At 38.0% G+C, this 23227-nt stretch overlaps 1 pseudogene; it reads right to left on the bottom strand.

The window, feature by feature from the left end:
* Nucleotides 1-10508: 10508 nt before the first annotated feature.
* On the bottom strand, nucleotides 10509-10743 carry LOC131828100 (large ribosomal subunit protein eL38-like; annotated as a pseudogene).
* Between the last annotated feature and the right edge of the window lie 12484 nt (nucleotides 10744-23227).

Consider the following 23227-nt stretch of genomic DNA (forward strand, 5'->3'; position numbering starts at 1 on the left):
GTATATTATTCAGAGGTTTCATTTTTTTTTTTTTTTTTTTTTGATAGGTGGTCAAGCAAGCTCTCACTGAACAAGGAACTATGGAAAATTAAAATGATGGGGTTAAAAGGAACTCATTTAGTGCCTGATGAATGGCACGTGCTGAGAAATACTCATTTCCCTTTCTTCTGTACACTTGAAAGGGTGGTCTGTATTTGTCTCTTGTGTTCAGGGCTGGCAAGAGTGTTGCCCTGTTGGTGGGAACCCATGAATTTTGTGTCTTCTGTGTGATATTTGGAAAGTCCAATGGCATTTGGAACATCATCACAGGGACTTTAGGAGGTCTCCTGGCCATTTAGGTCCTGTATGGCATGGGCACTTCCGATAGGAGTCTGTCACCAGTGACAGACGACAATCCTTCTGGGGACATTCACTCTTTTCACCAAATAATTAAAGGGAAAATGCATGAAGGTTTACCCTGAAGTTAGAGGAAAAGCCTTCCAGTTCTTATATTGATCAACATTCTCCTGGGCTCCCTAGGTTCTCCAAGTTGAGAGAATGAGTTTTAGAGATTCATGTATGAGTAATTTGATGAAGTGAATAGCACAGAGCCTGGTACATGGGATAATTATTTTTTGAATAAGTAAGAGTGGATGATGGCCTGTTAAATAGGCGTTATCTAATGAGTGAGGCATGTAAGCGTCCTCTTTTATGCTGGGCCAGTCTAGCTAAGGATGCTGTTTTGGGAAACACAGTAGTGGTGATGCTGGGAAGTATGTTTCCAGTTTTAAGTGTGTGACATAAAGTTGTTGTTTGGATCATCACTTATCAGCTTTGGTTTATCAGTATGTATAACTTGGTCTTAAGTGAAGACTCTATTCTGGTTTTCTGTAATTGCACAGTAAATTAGACTTGCCACACTTACATATGAGTTTCACAGAAGTCATCAACTAGTCACCAAAGAACTTATTCGGAAAACCACTGTAATAGCTATTTGTTTTAGGATTGACTCTTAGCTGTTTGAATATGTCTTTCACTTTGTTTTCATTATAAATGTATTACACATATTTCTAGGTCAACATTAAAATAATCTACAGCTAACTGAGCTAATTTGACACTCTGACACACAGTGTTCTAAAATGGATGTGCTCTGAATTTCTTGTTTCAGATTTGAGATGGTCAACTGAAATACAGTTGACTCCCTCTTTAGCTTCTTCATCTGCAAACCGGGTGTAGTATTTTATTCCTACAGAGCAGGCTGTGACCATCAATTAGGTATTTGTTTGCAAAGAGCTTTGATAGCTTGCAAGAATGACCTTTCATAAAAACAGGATACATTGTACTTATCCTTACAGTATTTTCTTGATTTTAATTATAACTCATCTTTTTTCCAACCACAGAAAAAGAGCGGAAAAGGGAAAATTTGAGTACAGAGGGTAGCACTGATTTCCATCACAAAAAGAGATCCTACAAAACTCTGGAGGGAAGTTACACACAGTATAGGCTGATCCTGGGTGGGTCTGGTGTTAAATTTAAATGCCGCCTTGAAGGAAGACAGCAGAGACTCCTTCAGTGTACCTACTCAGGACTGGAAAACAAAACCCACAGTTAGTGTATATTATTATATATTTGTAAACTTAAAAATTCATAGGTTGTTATGATTAGAAGAGGTTTTTAGATCTTCTACTTTAACTTTGTCCTTTTACCGATATGAGGAAATGGAGATTCAAAAAATTTCTATGATGTGCCCCAAACTACACAGAGAATTGCTTTCCTGATCTCAGACCTGCGGTCTTCTATTGGTATATGACTGGGTCTTAGGATACTATACACATTATTTTCAAAAGATGTAAAACTATTGAGATGTATCCTAGTACACCAAGCTAAGACTTTGGGATCTGTTTTACTGTGGCATGTAAGCATGACTTGTTTGATCTAAGCTTCTTTAAGTTAATTTCTGTCTGAGTTATCAGTGCTTAGAATACTTATCTCCCTTGGTGTTCTTGGGTTTCAGAACTGGACTCTGGCTAACTTAAATACAAATACAAATAAATCCCTATACAACTAAAGTAAGGATGTATTGGAGAGACATGATGCAGAAGAAAAGAAGAGGTCAAACCATCAGACTCAGAATGTTTTATTTTTTATTTATTATTAATTTTTAAAAAGATTTTATTATTTGTTAGAGAAAGAGAGAGTGAATGGGCACACGAGCAGGAAGCAGGGGAGCTGCAGGCAGAGGGAGAAACAGGCTCCCCTGCTGAGCAAGGAGCCCGATGTAGGACTCTATCCCAGGACCCTGGGATCATGACCTGAGCCAAAAGCAGACAATTAAACGACAGAATCACTCAGGCATTCCCAGGGCTCAGAATGTTTTACACCAGCGTAGTTGCAGAGATTCAAGTAAGAGAACCTAATACAGCTCCATAGTGGACAGTGCAGCTCCATTCACTGCCCCTGTATCTTCTCATCCAGGAAAGATACGTATTTCAGGGTCGGAGGATCTGACGCGTTATATTGGTTTGTGTGCCCACAACTTGGCTGGGCGTGCGGTGAGTGGGTAGGGAGTACATGAAACATTCTGATGGACAAATTTCTACATCTGTATGTATAAGGAAGGAATAGTTCCCAAAGGGGGTAAAAATTACGCAGTTGTTATCAAAAGAGGGAGGCATTGATTCAGGGCAACAGAAACATACATATGTCCCAGAATCCAGCTCACTACCTTAGATGGGAAAGAACATCGTGTGTACAAATTTTTACTTTATAACATAAATTTTAAAAAATTTCAGATATTGGCATTCAGTCTTAGTTGATACTTTTCACTTTGTTCATTTATCTAATTCCAATTACATTTAGATTTTCTTATTCCATTCAAGTCAAGTAGAGCAAATATCATAACAACAACAAGGATTTTGTTCAGTTTGGTTATAAATATTCATACACTTGGTCAGTTCATTTATTCAACATATATTTATAATAGAATTTGAAAACTCAGAATTCAATTTCTGACACTAAATTGGCAGGGGAGAGAAGCAGAGATTTTTTTTGACTAAAATATTTTACACAACAGACTAAACTACTGGCTTTGAAGCAGTATTGGGAGGTGGCTCTAAATTCCCAGTGGTCTCTATAGATAGTGGGGAGACAGCCAACTGGTTGGCTTCAGTTCCTCTCTGCCTCTACCTCTCCTTACCTGCTATTCCATTTTTCCACCTAGCTCTCACCATTTACTTCAATCAAAAGAGTTTCAGTGTTGTTTGTTTGGTATCTGAGCAAGATTTCCTTTCATGGAAAACAAAAAGTTTTTTAAATTACTAAACAATATGTTATCGTTAAGTGTTACTGTATTAACTGTTCACATACTTACTAGATTCATCGAATAAGTATCGTTCTAGTCCTAACCCTGGGTAATAGGGAACATGTCTATGTAGGCGTGGAAAGCTCATCTTCTTAATTAAAAAACAAACAAACAAACAAACATGTAGAACCTATCTGGAATTAAATAAATAGAGAGTGTTCACTGTGGATGAAGGTCTAGACTATTCCTGTTGGGGGAATATTGAGACAGATAAAAGACAGCCCTGTATTTTAACTTAGTTGGAAAGACAAACCAAACATATAAAATAAGAAAAGCTCAAGTGAAGAACTGACTTTAGCAGGCAGTACCCAATACTCATAGACTGGGCCACCTCGTCTCCATCTGGAGGGAGTTATAGGACAGAGTTTGTGTATCATCCGCCCAGGCAGGGGGCCCTCCTTGATGATGACATATTCTGTTTGGGTTTAAAGTTCTAGGAGTCTAAAGATATTTAAAAGTATGTCAGAAAGTCCTTGTCTGTTATAGATTATTTCTGCATTTCCGCATTTCCAAATCATGCAAATTCTTAAGTGCCTTTTGGATTTGGGGGCAAATATGAAAACAATATTTAAACTAATCTCATCTTCTCTTTCTGCATTTAATCTGACCATTTCCAGATCTGAAATGAAAAGCAAAGTTACATAATTATATTCTTATATATGGAGGGTGAAACGTTTTTATTTGGGCTGTCAAGAAGAAACAATGTTAAATTCATAAAAATCAAAATTGCACAGAAAATTGGAATTTTTGTAGCTATAGATTTTACTCTGAGTTTGATCTCTGTCATTGTCTACAGAGTGATGTCTGACTCTATGGTTTTCCATTATGTCTGTGTTTGAAAGCTTGGTTCTGTCCTCCCTTCATTTAAAACATTCCTAAAGCCATTTTCCAATGAAATCCCACCCAGTGAATTGACTCACATCAGAAGAATTCCAGAAATAAGAACAATTGTGCTCTTTTTGTCATTGATGTAATGGTGTTTTTCAGCATACTTTACTAGTCATGAGCGATATTTTGGCAGGCTGCTGAAACAACCCTAGATATCTGATTGCGTTACTGACTGCTACCTTCCAAAGGGTACCTCTGGGGAAGAGACATTATTTTAGGAACATTCTTTATTTCTTAACTTGAGGATATTATCTGTTAACAAAATAGTAGATTAAAAAAATAAGTTTTTTTTTTTAAGTGTATCTGAAAAATATAACTGCATATATTCAGAACACCAAATTCCAAACATACAGTTTCCTTAAAAACAGAGTAGTATAAAACACTTGATAACTCCTGGACTTGCCCTTTTATGATTTTGGTGTTTTATTATAGCAGCCTTAATGGATGAAGACAGAAATACTCATTATTAATATATTTGCAGATTTCATTCTCATTTTTTCTCTGGATATGTTTTTGTCATTTGAAAAGTGGCCCTTATCATGAATATCTAGCTTTTTTTTTTTTTTTTAAAGATTTTATTTATTTGTCAGAAAAAGAGAGAGAGAGAGAGCACAAGCAGGGAGAGCGGCAGACAGAGCAGGCAGAGGGAGAAGCAAGATCCCTGCTGAGCAAGGATCCTGATCGGGACTTGATCCCAAGACCCTGGGATCATGACCTGAGCCGAAGACAGACACTTAATCGACTGAGCCACCCAGGCATCCCCATATGTAGCTTTTAGATTTTAGTGTTGCCTTGTGAGAACAGTTTCTTAGATGATCTTTAAAAATCACAATTTTAAGTGATTAAATAATATTCTATTATACAGAATAATAAGAATGTAACTTATTTAAATATTCCCTATTATTGAATGTTTAGGTTGCTTGAATTTTTTATTCATTATAAATAACATTTCCATGAACATCCTTCTACATATATATTTAAAAGTATAGTGAAAACATTCAAATATATAAATATTTTAAAAGAATTTGAAGTATTCCAAATGCTTTTCTGAAAAATTGTAGCAATCTACCTGCCCATCAGTATTGCTTCATAGATTTGTGAAACCCAAATCAAGACTTTCTTTTGCATTTTGATCTGTTACTTCTACATAATAAATGGGCAAATTCTCACTAATTTCCCCCATGGTTAACACACAGACAAAATCTGTCCTTGCTCATTATGACATTTAACTGCATATCTCGAATTACATTAAAGTTTCAATAGTTATAATTCATTTCTGAAGGAATTTTAAGTGGCAACAGAAAAAGGAAGGGATTAAAATAGTTATATTGTTGGCTATAAGAACTGTATGGACTTAAAAATGGCTAATCATTACAAAGAACAAAAGGGGCAGGCTTAAAGGTTTTTGTATTTTCTGTCCTCATTTCAAAGGGCAAAGACAACCAGAAGAAGAGACTGGATCATCATTATTTATTCAACTACTTGGTCCTTCCTGTGGGGCATATCTTCTTTGTATCACTATTCACAACCAACTTTTCCGCCAAAATCTAATTGGATGTTTGTTGAGTGGAAATATGGCCAATGGAATTTATGTGAGAAGAGTATATCACATGTGTGGCCTGCTTCTAGGATTCAGTCATTCATTCTTTAGATATTTATTGAGGACCAACTAGGTGCTGGGCCCCATTCTAAGCATATCAGTGAGCTAAAGAGATTAAAAACTCTTGCCCTCTTGGAACTTATATTCCTATAGGAGAAGACAATAATAACACAAGAAATCCATCTTATAATACATTTGGAAGTAATTAGTGAAATAAGGGAGGGAAGAGAATAGCTTGAGGGGGAGTAGATGTCAACATTTTTAAATGGGTAGTTAGGAAAGGTCTCCCTAACCAGATGACTCTTGAGCCAAACTTGAAGAAGGTGAAGAAATGATCCGCGCAGATGGACCCCCATGGGGGTCCAGACATGTATGGTCCATTGGAAAACTGGATCCGCAAAAGTATTTGTAAAGAGGGTCCAAGATACGTGAGACAGACAAAATTCTGTGAGAGAACAGAAGGCTGTATGAATGATGAGCTTGACCCAAAAGCCTCTGAAGATGAGAAGAAAGATCTTACGTTGTGGTTCCTATTTAAACCCAGTCTTGAATATGTCTAGAAAGACTTCTCCTGCCCAAGTGACACTGAGTTAGCACTGAGCATACCACAGAAGGGGAAGACCATTCTCCCTTACAGACCTCACAGCATAAAGGACTATGCCACTTAGGGTATAGGATAAGAAGCAGCCATGGTCGCTGTGGTATGAGATCATCCTAGGGAACTTGGCCCCTAGCAACTGGCTCTTGAATTGTGGATACTGGTGGGGATTGTTGTGTCTTGTGGAATAAAGGGCAACTCTAGCGAAAACTACGGTCTTGAATCAGGAGAGAGCTGGGGGAGCTAAACAGTCAGTGTGGCAAGAATTATAAGTCAGAGACAGAATAAGGCAGAGCCTGGTAGACATCAAAGTAATGGAGTACAAAAAAAGAGATCCCTTGGGAGCTTCTAGAAATTTGTGTGTGTGTGCGCGTGCATGTGCTTTATAGGAGGTCAAGGTTTGTCAGAATAACTTACGTATGAAATTTATTTTTTCCAAGTTTTTATTTAAATTAAAGCTAGTTAACATACAGTGTAATATGAGATTCAGGTGTAGAATTTAGTGATTCATCACTTACATACAACACCTGGTGCTCATCAGAACAAGTGTTCTCCATTATCTATTTAACCCATTCCCCCACCCACCTCCCATTCAGCAAACCTCAGTATTGTTCTATATAGTTAAGAGTCTGTTTCTTGGTTTGACTCTTTTTTTCCCTATGTTCATGTTTTGTTTCTTAAATTCCATATATGAGTGAGATCATATGGTATTTTCTTTCTCTGACTGACTTATTTCACTTAGTATTATACTCATAAGCTCCGTCCACATTGTTGCAAATGGCATAATTTCATTCTTTTTCATGGCTGAATAATATTCCATTGTCTTTATCTTCTTTATCCATTCATCAGTTGCTGGACATTTGGGCCCTTTCTGTAATTTGGCTATTGTAAATCGAAATTTATTTTAACCTGATTTGTCCTTGCAGGTAGACATGTAAATTATTTCTTAGTATTTTTTACTTTTTAGTATTGAATAAAAGTTTTGCCATAAATACTTTCTCTTTAATTTTTTTTCCTTTTTTAGGCCAAGAATACCAAAGACCAACAGTAAAAGACAGTACTAATTTCTGTAGCAGGGAAGTGTGACTAACACAAACCTGTAATTTAGCAAACTCACCTAAGACAAACTGAATATAAAGGACCATAACTCTTATATCCATTATTTTTACCTGGGCATTTTAAGGCCAAGTCAGCAAGAGAGATTTCGATCAGAGACAAAGAAGGACTTTATTACTTACAACTCAGCAAACAGCGTAAACATCAGCATATTTGCTCCCTTCTTACTGAGTGATACTAAGGGAGGTGACCCCCACAGGGACAGTTAAATTGTGTTATGGGGGGGGGGATCCAGCACTTGGAGAATCTGTAAGTTTTATACTGGGAAATAAGCTTGCTGGTCCATTACCTGGGCTGGGGATAACATCTCTATCTTCCATGAGTACCCACTACACAAATATCCTTGCACAGATAATATGGGATAAAAGAAGTCAGTGTTTCTGTTTGCAAGATATACAGAAAATGAGAGACCTACAGAAAACTGTCTCCCAACACTAGCAACTGGTTTCACGGAAAAAAGCCAAAAAGTGAAGATCAAACCTAACACCTTCTGCCTTTTAAGACTATGCCTTTTCTGAAACAAACCCTGCCACAACTAATAAATTCCTAAATTACCATGACCTTCACATTGCTAGCCATTTTTTCTGGGGCAGTGTGGCCCTTTCTTTTGTGCTACGGAGGGCGACCCTTGTAGGCATGTACTCCAGTGCTCTCCAGGCATGGTTACTTGAGGTGAATACCTTGTAGAGACTGGTGTCTATTTATCATTTCTTTGATATGCTGTGTTTCAGGTTCAGCAGAACCAATGGCATTTGGTCCTAAATGGGTAGACCTAGCTATCTGGTTGCCTGGTGTTGTGGGTTAGAGTCTGAGATGGAGAGGAGATTGTTGGAAGAGAAGTATGACACAATGGCCAAATCATAAACCATAACTCCATTAAGTCCAATTTTCATATTGAATAGGCAATGAAATTGTATTACCTGTCTCATAAAATGGCAAGAAAAATCAATATGTGCCATTTCTTCATGTGATGAATGTTTCTCTTTCCTCCCTGCTGTTGCTACCCACAACATTTTACATTAGCATGATAAGAAACATTGCTAAGTGTGGAATGGGCCTGGGTCTTCAGAAGGTGAGTTCTCATATCAGTCAGTGAATATACTGTTTAAAACAACATTTGTCATTATGACTTAAAAAAAAAAAAAAAAGCCCATAATCAGGATAGAGTAAAGCAACATTAAATTACTGAAGAAAGATTTCTTCTACCACCCTGTTGGATATCTGGGGATAGCAGTCAAGTTTGTGTTACATAAAAGAAAAAGTGCTAGATCTGGTATTCACTTCAGCTCCATGTGGCTTAGTTATGTGGTCTTGATTAAATTTAACATCTCTGACTCACATGTTGATATTTTGAGCAGGGAGAATAATCTTTGTTCTGTTCTCCTCATAAGTTCATAATAATTATTAAAATTAACAATGTACGATAAGCATATGAAGGCCTCAGTAATCATGTCTGATTGATGTAATTGTGAAATAGTATTACAATTATGACAATATTTAAATCAAAGTAGAATTTTTTCATAATATTGGTATTGATGAATAAGATCAATATTTCTGTGAGTTTCTTTCTTTTTTTTTTTGTAACATAAGGAGTCTTGTCTGATTGGTCAGAAGACAAAATTCACATAAGAATGAATGACATTTTAGAATATGTTAGGGTAATCTAAGTAACACCTTTCCAACATTGTTTTAATTTCTCTCTAAATTTTTCTTTTTTCTTTTTTTTAAGATTCATTTACTCACCTTAGCAAGCAGGGTGGGGAGTGGGGAGAGGGGTGGACAGAGAGAAAGCAGTCAGGGGAGGAGAGAAGGAAAGGGGGAGAGAGAGTCTCAAGCAGATTCCCTGTTGAATATGGAACCCCACACAGGGTGGATGCTATGACCCCGGGATCATGGCCTGAGCTGAAATCAAGAGTCTCATGCTTAATTGACTGAGCCACCCAGGTGCCCCTCACTAATGTTTTTCTTATGTGCACAATCCCCATATATAACCACGTGATGACTAAGTTTTTTTTTTTTTTAATATTTCTTGGAGTGTCTTCTATATTCTTCATCTCAGTCTTCTGTGATAATACACCCTTAATTTATGACTCTATTCATAATACTACTGTTTTTTCTTTTTGACAACTGGGAAATTTAATAGGAATCAATAAATATACAGGAGCTGGGTAGTAGAGAAAAGGTCTTTGTTTCCACATGTGACTAGAGCAATTCATGCAAACCATGACCTACAAAATGATCTATAATATCTGCTTTTGTTTTAATAAAATATGGATCCACAGTGATTCCATGGATTTTAGCCACCAACACTGGGAATCAGTGCACCCAAGTACTAGCCCTCCCCCACCCTTTTTCTAAGCAAATTCCCTCACCACTAACTTATGTAAGTTCTCATCTTGAAACTGGTGATGGCTGACACAGAAATATTTCTAGGATCAAAACTGAAAGCAGGTAGATGTTGTGGTTGTGAAGCTAAGAATATCACATCTGCCTGAATTGAATACATGTCGAGGTTGCTGAGATTTGGTTCATTGAGCAACTGGGTGACTGACATATAGTTCAGCTATGACTGCACACTTGGAATTTCTTTTAGCAACTGAATAAGTGCTCTGTGTGTGTGTGTGTTTGTGTGTATTTATAAGACAGTTGCCCAGCAGAGTTAAAGAATCAGGTGTCATTTCTTTCCTCAGATACCAAGAACCAGCTGTCTCACTGGAGTGCTGTTAGCTACATTGGAGGGAACAACAGAGAATGATAAAGAAGGTAAAAAGAAGTTGAGTGAAGGAGTTTGGTTGAGTCCGGTTTCTTGGATAAACTACAGTTAGTCAAACATTCCAGAATATCTGCTTGCTAAGACTCAATTTGTGCAGGTCTGAGTCACTCTTTGGGATATTGTTTAATGCCTAGACTAAGTATTTTTTATGAATTTTTAAAATTTTAATACAATTGAAATCAGAGTGCCGAGTTCATTTCAGCTCCTTCCCACCAAACTGAGGGGGCAGGGGCTGCTTCAGTTATTCTGCCTTCTCTTTGTCTGTGATGACAAGATATAAAGGGTATCTGCTGCACTGAACTTTAGACTTCACCTTATCCTTTTATAAATATATATATATATATATATATATATATATATGCATATTTGGCATCCTTTCACGTAGCTGTGAGCAGAGAGTGCTTGATTTTATCAATTCTATGAGGCATGGCTCAGAGGGGCACAAAATAGCACGAGTCTGGCACCATAAGCTTCAAGAAACAAAGAATAGACTAAGTATTCTTGAGTGTTTCCTGAGCAATGGAAAGTCATGGTGGTATGTGCGAATGGTTTGAGTCAGTAGCTCTCAAATTGTAGCAGGCATCAGAATCATCTGAACCTTGAAAGCAGAGATTACTTGGGCCAATCCCCAGCGTTTCTGTTCAGAAGGCCAGGGGCAGGGCCTGGGAATTTGCATTTTTAACAAGCTCCCAGGTGACGTAGATAGCACCAGTTGGGGAACTACACTTTGTAATCCATTAGAATCTCCTTGTTTCCATGTGTATATTTTATAATAATCCTATAAAACTGCATATTCAAATCTCTATGAGTAAGCTCCACCCCAACCCTCAATCCCCAGCCCTTCAAATAATAGATGGGTGGGAAGTTAAAGTTCTTGGGTGAAAGTGACCAGTGGAGAGTCATGGAAATGAAGTCCATGCTCAGAGGGACTGCTCTCTTTAAGAACCTGGCTGGCTTATTTTGAAATAAGCTGAATTCTAATACTTGTGGCAGAAACGATGAAACACAAGGTTCTCTGATGACAAAAATGATGACAACCGACCCCCCAGATGATCGTCTTCACTTGTAAATATACCATGTGGAATTGGATGGACTCAGATAAGAAATTAAGAAGGATCCTGTAGGACAAGGTGGAAGGTCTGTATGCCAGGCACTTGCATGTCCCCTCTCACTCTGCAGTAGCCTCTAGAACTTTTCCTTCAATCATTTACTCATGTCGTCATACATCAAGTTGTGGTTGAGTACCTACTACATTCTAGGAATTGACCTAGATGCAGGGCTCATGACGAGATCGGGCATAGTTTCTACTCTCGTGGTGCTTCCCTCTCAGTGTGGGTGGGAAGAGATGGAGAGAAGAAGACAGACGGGGAGAGCGAGTGATGATTGAGAGTGAGGTAGGGAGGGAGGGAGAGAGACAGAACATGAGCAAATAAATAATCCAGAAAAATATCCCGTGGCATAAGTAAAGTGCAGAGAAATAAAACAGTGATTTGATACCAAAAGACAGGTTACAGAGTGGCTATTTCCTATTGGGTGCTCAGGAAGGTCATTCTGGATGACATTTAAGCTGTGATTTGAATGACAAGAAGGAGCCAGCCATGTGAAAGATCAAGGGCAGATGGAGCAGCTGGTGTAAAATGCCTCAAGGTGGGACTGAGGGGCAAATTTAAGGAATGAAAGATTGGTGTGGCTTGATCATCCTGGGATGGAGCATGAATGATACCAGATGAAGCTGAAGGACAGGCAGGGGCCACTCTAAAGTCATTAATGGGATTTAAGTGTAGGTGTGAAAGACAAAACTTTTGGCTAGTAGTGATCTGTTGTGATTGGTATCTTGCTGCTGCAGTGGACAAAACACCCCACAGAGTGGGGGACAAAGTAGAAACAGATGACTAGATGGGCATCTATGTCAGTGGTACAGGGGAAAGGTGATGGTGCTACTGACTAGGTGTTGTGAGTTGGAAAATAGATTCTGGAAAAATGTGGTTGATTAGGCCTTACCAATTGAATATGTGTAGAGAATGTGCATTAGGGAAACAGAGGCACCAAGAATTATCTCCAAGGTCCTTGCTATTCAATAATGTGATTTGAGGACCAGCAGCATCACATCATTTGAAACTTGTTATAAATGCAGAATTATCTGCTATAACTCAGACCTACTGAATTAGAAGACCACCAGGTGATTCATATATTCATTAGAGTTTGGGAAGCCCTGTGCTTGAATATTGTTTCAGTCTCTAGGGAGATGAGTGCTACTTACAGAGATGGAGATTCCTGGGGCAGAAGTCAGTTGGGATTGGGAAGAGGGACTCATACTTCCTCTTTCATGTGTGTGAATTTTGAAAGTTTTATTTGGCATACAAATGAGGATCTCAAGTAATGATTGGTTATGCAAATTTGGATTTCTGGGGGATGATCATGGCTAGGGATCAAGATGTTGGATTCGTTAGCTCATGATCCAGCGAATGAATGGATGAGTTCACTAATGAGAGTGAGAGTGTGTAGATAGAAGAGAGGGTCAGGAAGGAGCTGAGTCCTACAAAGTTGAGAAGCCTACACTTAGCTCAATTCAGATATAAGTCGGTAAGTTGGTATTTTTATTAACTAAGCCCCCCCCTTTTTAAAAAGATTTTACTTATTTATTTGACAGACAGAGATCACAAGTTGTCAGAGAGGCAGGCAGAGAGAGAGGAGGAAGCAGGCTCCCTGCTGAGCAGAGAGCCCTATGCGGGGCTCGATCCCAGGACCCTGGGATCACGACCTGAGCTGAAGGCAGAGGCTTAACCCACTGAGCCACCAAGGTGCCCCAACTAAGTCCCCTTTTAAAGATTATGTACATCTTTTGTCCTTCCAGTCCTCTGCAATGGCTCTCTGGATTGTGCCCCATTTCTGTAGTTAGCCAATGGGCATTTGTACCAGTGTCTATTTGGATAATGTAAACTTGAATTTTAAGGTTTTACCTAAGAGCTTTTTACCTAGCCCTCTCTGACTTTGGTCTGGTTTTGGATGCCAATTCTCTATTTCTAGAAAATGCTCTGAGCATTGAGAGTGACAGTCTTCTCTCATCTTTCTTTCTTGATGGAAAAAAGCAGCCAGTGATGTGACTTGATTCACATCTTTCAAGATCAAAGTACAAAAGATGAGGGAATCAAAAGCGAAGAAGGAAACTGGAGTTTGCTGGACTGTCCAGAATGATTCTTGAACCTTTGTTTGTAAGCTAGAAGGAGGCAGAGATGACAGTTACATGTGGGAGTCCACCTAGGGAGATTTGGCTTGGAAATTAATTCTGACATATTGTTTTAGACCAGATAGGCTAGGTAATATTGTAGCAACAAGCAACACTACAATCTCAATGGTTAACCAAAATTTTAGTGTTATTTTCAGTGATGCAGATCTTCTGCTGGCCCAGGCATCTCTCTAGGGGTCCTCCAGTTGGAAACCAAACATTCTGGGCTGTTTCTACCTCATGACACTTTTCTCTCGACGTGGGGCTTTAGGGTTTGTCTAAGCAGTGAAAGAGAACATTAGGGATTATGCATTGGCTCTTAAGTACTTCCTCCCTGAAGTGGCCTCCTTGTCCCAGTCCACTGGCCAGCATTAGTCATAGTCCCACTCAACTGCAAAAGGGGCTAAGGAACTTAGTTTTCTGTGTACCTAGGAATGGTTGGAAAACCAAAGAGAGCACTAGCAATGTCTGTTACAGACACCTTTGGGAAACGTCCCTCTAAGCCTCATATTCTTTGACATTCAGATGCTGAGGCACATGGGGTATAGCCTAAGTGGGAGGTGTGTAGGCAGAGGGGTGAGAATTTGTCCTATTTTGAAGACATGCACTGATGTCTTTATCCCTAAGCCTGTGTGACAAACTTCCAGAAATTTTTCTTATATGCCATCTTGGCCCAGAGACCATTAAAGAAAAACAGACTAATCTCCTTATAGCCATGAGTAAATAAATATACTTTTACGAGATATTTTATAAGGTAGTCAGGGACTTTGAATTAAGGGCCTAGATCTGGATCCTCCTAGTTACAAAATAGGCAAGCATGGATTTATGTATTTTTTAATTCTATTTCTTCCAAGGTTGGTCACAGGATTCAACATTAAAATAGAGTCCACACAGCAATGATGAATCAGAAGGGGAATGTTGAAAGCTTAGGCGCATATACGAAGGATAAACTGTGAGCCTTCTCTGAAGGGCAGGAATGGAATCTTTCATTTAACACATCTTAGTTTGTTATCCTGGGAGCAAGTTTGATACCAGCTTCTCATTATGGGAATAGCCATCAGGCTCCACTGCCTTACGAATGTTATATATATGTGTATACAGTCTCACCTCTAAAATTTCAAGGTAATAGAAAGTAATCTAATTATGTGGATAATTAAAAACAACCAAGTGGAAGTTTAAAACTTGTACTTTTATGACTGCAGAGGAGACTATCAAAATGACAGGGTGTCTGGATGTGATCGTTGCACGCACTCAGATTAAATGAGTGCATTAGTTGATTGTTTCTGGTATGAAGATAAGCAGAGAAAAGTATAATAATGTTGGCATTTAAGTGGACCTAATTAGGCTTCAAGTTTAACACTCCATTAAGATGAATGGGAAAGGGTCACCCCTGTTCAAGCTGTGGCATTGTCTTAGTGTGTCTGGATTTTGCCTCTGAAGACAACAGTCTGTCAGCATACGTTTTCACAGTTATCCCTGGAAAGCAGACTGGAAATTTAATTCTTTTAAAATTAAATCTCAGATTCTGGAGGCCACAGTGAAATCCATGGGGAGACCTTAAATCTTTAAGTTCTGCAGCTGTATTGGTCAAACAGCAACAGTACTGATAATACTTTTCCTTGTCTATAGGAGCTTTCCTGTGCAGATTTTAGTTTGACCTGAATATGATCTGCTGAAACTAACAACCTCCGGTTTACCACTGAAGGACCCTGTCCGTAGAAGGAGTGAGTGACTTGGGTAAAGTTACAGAGCAGGTTACTGGTAAAGCCAGAAATAACATGAAGGGACTGCTCAGTTTTTGTTGCAATAGTTTGTCATCCATCAGGAAAAGGGGAAAAAGGAATAATGATCTCGTCTACTAAAGTGAGTGCACATGCATTCGAAAGAAAACCCAGGAATCAAAGGGCAGCACAGCACAGTAGACCTGTTTATAGGGAGATGACCAGGTGAGTCCTAGCATCCTGCCATATGGAAATTTGGCTCAGTGATAGGCGAGTAGGAAAAACCTTGAGTTATAACAATGGCCAAGGTGCACAGATATGGCCTGAAAGTTGGGAGACTCTGGAGCACATTCATAGTCATCACCTAAAGAGCCACAGGGTTACCCCATGCCTTTCAATGACTGGATTTGGAAACTAGATGTTTGGATATTGCTTAAGAAGAAGTCACATATGGTTTGAGTTGAATGGTTGGGTAACGGTTGTCATGATTTTCTGATTCTTTGGAAGGTGGTATGGCTGTATCTCCATTATAATCACAGAGCTGGCAATTTATAATTCTGGTTATGCTATATAGATTTCATTCATGTCATTGGACGATTTTTTTCTTGCTAAAATTTAGTTGCTTCTTTTTGAAATTGGTGAGATGATATACAGCCTGCTTATCCAAATTCTTTATTTTGTGGTTGTGTTCTGCAGTACAATTGTAGAAAGGAAGTTTTGGTACACAACTGGTGCCTAGATAGACCTATTACTATGTCTAGCTCTTTTCTAATTGTGAAATTATTATAAATTTTGGAATTGTTTAAATGGGCCCAATTGTAATAAAACAATGGCAGTATGTTTTTATTAATCATTGATCGTAGGCTTTTGGAGTTGGATGGAAGGAAATTTGGTTCCTAGAGCCAAATAATTACTAATACTGAGATCCATTATTTCAGATCCCTGACTGATGATGTGCTTTAGCTCAAACATTTCTAATAATGGAGAGTTGAGAATGGCACAATCATTTCTAATGTTGATCATCTTGAATTATTAGTTCTTTTCACTCTGTTTTGTAATATCTATATTTACTGATACTAATCTGACTCTGGAAATACAATGCTTCTTCTATCTGCTATTGATAGCTTTCCGATACCTGAAGCAAGTGATCATGTTAGTCCCTTTGTTTTCTTTTTCATTCATTATAGGGCATACAGAAGTTTTCAGAAACTTTTCTTCAAAGTTTTCCCCCTAGTGTTAGTATTACGTGAGGATTCAACCTAGCTTATAAATGTCCTATGATGTTATCATTAATACTTGGTTATTCTTACTCATTGAGAACAGATAAGTTAGTATTTGGAATGCATTCATTTTCACAGTGTATTTTGGCTTTTAAATTGTTTTTGTTTTAGGGAAAATGAAATTCATTTGGGTCTCTCCTATTAAATATTTTCTTTGTAGTAAGTTATTTATAATAAATTTGCTCCAAAATGAATCATTTAATATCATTTCCAAAATGCATGGACAAGTTAAAAACCTGTAAGTGGGGTGCCTGGGTGGCTCAGTGGGTTAAAGCCTCTGCCTTTGGCTTGGGTCATGATCTCAGAGTCCTGGGATTGAGCCCTGGATTGGGCTCCCTGCTTACTGGGGAGATTGCTTTCCTTCCTCTCTCTCTGCCTACTTGTGATCACTGTCAAATAAATAAATAAAATCTTTTTTAAAAAGATAAAAACCTGTAGGTGACAAAAAGAAGTAAGTAGAAAAATAAGATAGAGATAAGATAAAATAAAATAAGATAGAAAAATATAAAATACAATTATGAGGTTATTACATACTTATTTGTGGTGGGTCCAAATTGGATTCTTAACTTGTTAGCAGCCAACTTAAAGAAAGAAATAAGATCAGTTATGAGACTAATAGCATCTAAAATGATTCAGAGACAACTGGAAGAACCTTGATTCTTCATACTGAGTCTGAGAACACTTTTTCCTGAGTTTGCAAAGAGATGACTCTCTATGATAAAGTAAGAGTATCTTCAACAACATTTTGCTAATGAATTCCACAACAGATTTCACAGGATTCTTTCAGGATAAAGTGATAAAAATTCCCCAGTGCAATTGCCTGGTACTTAGTAAATGCTTGTAATGGGTTAAATTCCACCCCCTGCCCCAAGAAGTTGAAGTCCTAATGCTCTGTACCTGGGAGGGTTACTTTATTTGGAAATAGGGTCTTTGTAGATGTAATCCAGATATGAGATCATACTGACCTAGGGTAGGCCTCATCCAATATGACCAGTGTCTATAGAAAGAGAAGCGATACAGACAGAGACATCAAGGGAATATGGCCATGTGAAGATAGAAGCCGAGATTGAAGTCATGTTGCCACTTGCCAAGGAGCACCAGGGGCTCTGAGGAGCTGGAAGAGACAAAGAAGCATCCTCCCTTCCAGCTTTCAGAGGGAGTGTGGTCCTGCCAACACATTGATCTCGGATTTCTAGCCTCCAGACCCGTGAGAGAAGACATTTCTGTTATTTTAAGCCACTCGATTTCTGATACTTTGTTATCCAGGCAGCCCTAGGAAACTATACTGGGCTCAATACATATTTATTAATGTTTGGATGAATTTTATGGACCACTTGACTGATAGGAAAGGGCTGCTCAGAAATTTAGAGACTGCTATGATCGACTAAGAATTAAATGGATATACTCTCACTGGATATATTTATAGTCATTTCTATTTTCACTAAAGTCAGCACTTCTGCATAGAAGATTTATTTATTGTGGGGTTATAATTAATAAACTATGATCAGGAGGTTTAATGTGTAGATTTGGCCACTACAAGGCACCATTTTGTTTCCTGTGACTTACAGCTCTTCGTAGAGCTTTGTGCAGTATCCAGCACAATAATAATAAATAAATAATAATAAATAAATATTAATAAATACCAATAAATGTTTATTGGAATTATATGGTAAATTCTATTATTACATGATTAACAATGAGGGTAGAGGAAGGTCTCATCCCCAAATGCCATTATTATTATTATCTTTAAAGATTTTGTTTATTTACTTGAGAGAGAGAGAGCATGAAAGGAGAGAAGGTCAGAGGGAGAAGCACACTCCCTGCCCAGCAGGGAGCCCGATGCAGGGCTTGATCCCAGGACTCCAGGATCATGACCTGAGCCGAAGGCAGTGGTTTAACCCACTGAGCCACCCAGGTGCCCCCTCCCCCAAATGCCATTATTATAAAGGAGACATATTACACCTATATATTTTAATTTCAGTGTCACAGGAATCCTGTTACTTACCCTTGTGAATTTTCCTAAGTATGGGTGTTCACGCTTCTTTTTCATTAGTCCTTTTCTCAGAACACATACTCATGACTATAATCCTTATCATTTCCTACTATCTTCAAGAAATCAAATAAATCAATGACTCCCTAAACATCGAGAAGAAGAGGACATGAAAAATGAGCCAACAGGAAAAGGAAGGTCTTGATTCTGGTTGGAACACAGTCTACCAAAGTTTTTGTGAGGCCAGTTTCAGTGTCTCGAGTACTGGCTTCCCTCCTACTCCTCTATCCTCCGGGCAGTCAAATGTTATGATAAGATAAAGGCAGCCAGGAATGGGTCATCTGCCCACTACAATTTATGAAAGCTCACCAAGCACAGATGAATATCATGCATGATGAGCTCATTTGGAGAAAAAAGATTTCACGTTCTTTTCAATAACTTAATATTTTATTCGGAATGATAAAGCTTTTGAGAATTACTGAACTCCTATTCATGGTGGTACTGTGAACTTGAAAAGGAGAGATGAGGTCTCTCAGGTTTTCAGTGCTGGAGTTATCATTCTGGACCTGAAAGGAAGGCATGAAAAAGCCGAAAGAAAGAAAACAACAACAACAACAACAACAACAACAAACAAAACCAAAAATGTCATGGGCAATCTCTAGGGGAACCCATGGAAATACGGGAGTGCTTGAATGCTCCTGTGTTTGCAAAAAGTTCTGTTCTATTCATCCGTCCTAGGCTTATCCCACCGGCAGTCCCACCCCTGTCAGAAATATAATGGAGCACAATCTCGAAACTGCCCTGCCCTTGCAACATTCACAGGTTCTCTCTCCCCCTAAATTTGAGCGGAGGCACTTTTCCTTTCTAAAGAGCAGCATCTGGCCTCTTCGTGCGCTCATTTGCATGCCAATACTGGATTGCTCTCCCAGCGCACAGCTATTTAATAGTGGTGCTGGTGTCCGAGCTCTGGGAACAAACCAAATACAAACCAAATGGTTTGGGTGTGCTTTTGTGTGCAGTGCGGGTCGTTGCTACAGTGTGCTTATTAAGAATAGTACACATTCATTATAACAAGATTGCTCTTTTGCTCAGGGGCCATCACGGCGCATTCTGTAAATGAATTAACAGTAGCATGCATTTGTGTATTATGGGCCCAGAAGATGCATTTGTTTATTAAATAAATCTGCAACACAGAAAGTATAGTTGGAAAAAAAAAACTAGAAAATAGAGTGCGCATGTACAGTAGCTATTTGTTTTGTTTTGTTTTGTTTTTTTTTTTGAAACCTCAACGTCTTGGCCAGTTTTCCTCCTTTGTTTCTTTTAAATTACCAGACATCATAGGCCACACTATAGACTACCAGCCTGCAAAAACTGATGTTAAAAAAAAAAAAAATGTAAGTTGCAGAAGCACAAAACATTTCCAGAAGTGGTTCTGTAAATAATCACATACCTTTAAAATGATTTAGTATTATGATTCTTTTGTTTCCCTTTAAGTTCTCTTATTTTTCTTAAAGTCATTTGTTATTATTTTTTAACTTAATTTTTATTTTTGGCTAAAATGTAGCTTGCATCGCATATATAATTTCCCACATTAAACTCTGTTCTCTGTTGAAATACAAACTCTGCTTTTGGGACATTCAGCTAATATTGATCCATCTATTTCCAACCTTTTGGCCAGGTATAGCTAGTGTAAGTATATTAATAAACATGAGTCAGTCTGTTGGATTTTATTCCTGTTCACTAATGATTTTTTAAAGCCCAGTGGCTGTTCACAATTGCACTGAGAACTCAGAGTATGGTCTTAGCTGTGGCTATTCGGTATTTCTTTCCATTTATATTTTGAATCTTGCTGTTTTTAATATGTAATCTGGTATGTTGTTCACTGAAAGTATAACAGAAAGAAAATGGGAAGATTTTAAAATAGGAAATGTTGAGAGTCTAAAGCCACAGCTGGGATAGTAGGAAATCTATTAAAATGAACTGAGGAAGAAAAAGGAAAGAAGAAACACTCCTAGTCCCAAATTTTTGAAATTCTAATGTTGTTTAAAGGATGAATGCGTTTTACAAAGGCAAACTAATTTCATATTTGATTTCTTGAAATAAATAATAAAATCCAGGGATAGTAAGTAAAATTTGCCAAAATATTTTAAAAGTGAAAGCCTGGTAGAATGAGGGGACGAGGATTTCATAGATTTTTTAGCTTAGCAAAAGCTCTATGACACTATTAAAAAAACATCCAGCTAATTAGTACATCTGCAATCTAAAAAAGAAATGTGTTTTGTAAGAGAAATGGCAGGACTTATATAAAAGATATCCCACATGTAGCAAAAATACATAGCTGACTGAGGCAGGATTATACTTTTCTTTCCCATGGAATCTTCAATACTTCCCATTTTGTCCTTAAAAAATAATATTCAGCTCTGCTATTTATTGGGGGGGGGGATCCCCGGCAAATCAACAACCTACCGTTGTAGCAATTGATTTGAGAATTACGTAAGGGAGAAGAAAAATACTAGAAACTCGGTTCCTTTGCTTTCATCCTTTTTTCTTGGGGAGGGGAGGGCAAAAAGCTCGATTTTCCAGAGCATTTTATTTATTCCACAGCAGCTTTTAGAGAGGCCAGCCAATCAGAAAGTCTGTGAGGGCCCGGGCCCAGACTCAGTGCTGAGCTCCAAATGTGATTCCAGTCCTGACAGGGGGATTATAGGAAACAGATGACTTACGCTTCTAATTTGTGGCCTTAAATTGCAAACAGAATTTCAGGAGTCGAGCAGAGTAATAAATGGCAATAGAAAAAGCCACACACAGCCAAATCAGTATGTGGTGGTTGTAGGTTAAACTAAATGGGAAGAGACAGGTTATGATGGTTCAGTGTATTACAGAGAAGAAAGTCTTAAATTACCAGTGCTGAGAGGTATTGCTCCGCGGCAGACAGGGTGGACTGCGCAGTCTACAGATATCCCAAGCAGAACAATAAAAAAACAGGTTTAACATAGAACCTGTTGCTGGAGGAATCATTTTTTCCCCCTCTTTTAGAAATGGAAGCGGTGTTTTATGTTTGTTTTGACCTCTGCTGTATACTTAGCCCCTTCACATCTGTTTTCGACCGTTGCCGTTTTTCACACCAAATTAAATGTCGAGGAGTCAGATAAAATAAGTTCAAAATATGTCCGAATTATTTTTGTTGACTTCCAACAAATGTCTTAGTAACTCTTTTCACATGGAACGGTACCATTTAAATGCCAGCGTAGAAAATTATTTTCCTTTCAACATTTTAGGAGCTAAAGGGAGGAATTTTGAGGTGTACTTAAACTCGGGAAATATTGCATTGGCCTTTTTGGTAACTTGCATGACGGTTTCAGGCTTGCTTGAAGGCCATTCCACCGTATAAAGTTATGAGCGTTTGTTGGATAGAAATTCCAGAGAATTGTTTAACAACAGCATATAAAAAAGCCATTATTCAGACCAGCTTCAAACCATAATACCAGTTAGAATCAAAAGAGATCTCCTATTGACCGTGGAGAAACCAATGTGCAGATAATCTCTAAATGTGTCTGTTAATGTGTACACGTGTGTTGGAGAAACAGTTAAGACCATCATGACACAGATTTTCATTGTTATAAGAAGTCTGGCTGTCATAAGTCTGTGTTATGAAAATTTAAAAAGTGGCATCACATTTTTAACTTTTAATCTAATAAATACTGTGATAAAGGTAAACTTTCTTTGGAAAGAATATCATCTTTTAAAATCTAATACATCTGTATATTGGAGACTGTCAAATAATTCATGATAAAGATTGATTTGGAAATAATTACCCCATCCTATATTATTTATTGCCAATATATCAAAATAACATGTTCCTTATGAATGGTAGAAACAGGGCTCATGGTAGTTCACGATGCTGGTTTGAAGTGGAGCCAAGTAGAAACTCCAGTTTTTCTCCCACTTTCCTTACAAACAACCTATCTACCTATTACACTAAATTTCACATCTTTTAACTGCTGTATTAACTTTGAATTTGAGTCTTTTGTTTAATATGCTGAAAAAAAGATGTAGTTTGATGGGTAACCTGGGGAAAATGAACTATTTTCATTGTGCTCTTAACCAAGTCTGTTGATAATCATTGAAGATGACTGGCTAAATAGGTTTGGATTAATCACTTGCAAAAATTATGCTTGTTAGAACCACTTTCTATTCTGTGTCATGGTGATAGCAATGTAGGTTATAGCTATTTCTTTGTAGATGGTGTGGGTTTTTTTTGGTTTTGTTTTGTTTTTAAATCACCTGGCAAAAAGAGAAAACAAACCTTAGTTGAAAGCTTTTGTCTCTAACAGAAAACTCTTTTCATGCCTGCCTTTTTTTTCTTTAAGAAGTGCTCAATTATTATTTGTGTCATAGTGGGAAGACTGGGTCTCTATAGGGCCTGAACCTTTTCAAACAGGAGATAGCTTTTGTTTTTATACTCCATCAACACCGATCACCTAATTAAATCTGATATCTCTGGCTGAAGCGAAATGATTTGTAATAGTTCTTTGGAGTTTACTTAATTAGTTTCGATGTCTTTTGTGTGGTAAATGTGGTGATATTTTATAAAATGGAATTGAGAAAAGAGGAGGCAGAATGCACTCTTGTGAGGGATGGGGGAGAGGGAGGTGAGAGAGAGAGCAGACCCGTGTGGCCAAACCATGAAAGCAA

The sequence above is a fragment of the Mustela lutreola genome, chromosome 3 (assembly GCF_030435805.1).
Source record: "Mustela lutreola isolate mMusLut2 chromosome 3, mMusLut2.pri, whole genome shotgun sequence".
In the NCBI taxonomy this organism is placed as follows: Eukaryota; Metazoa; Chordata; class Mammalia; order Carnivora; family Mustelidae; genus Mustela; species Mustela lutreola.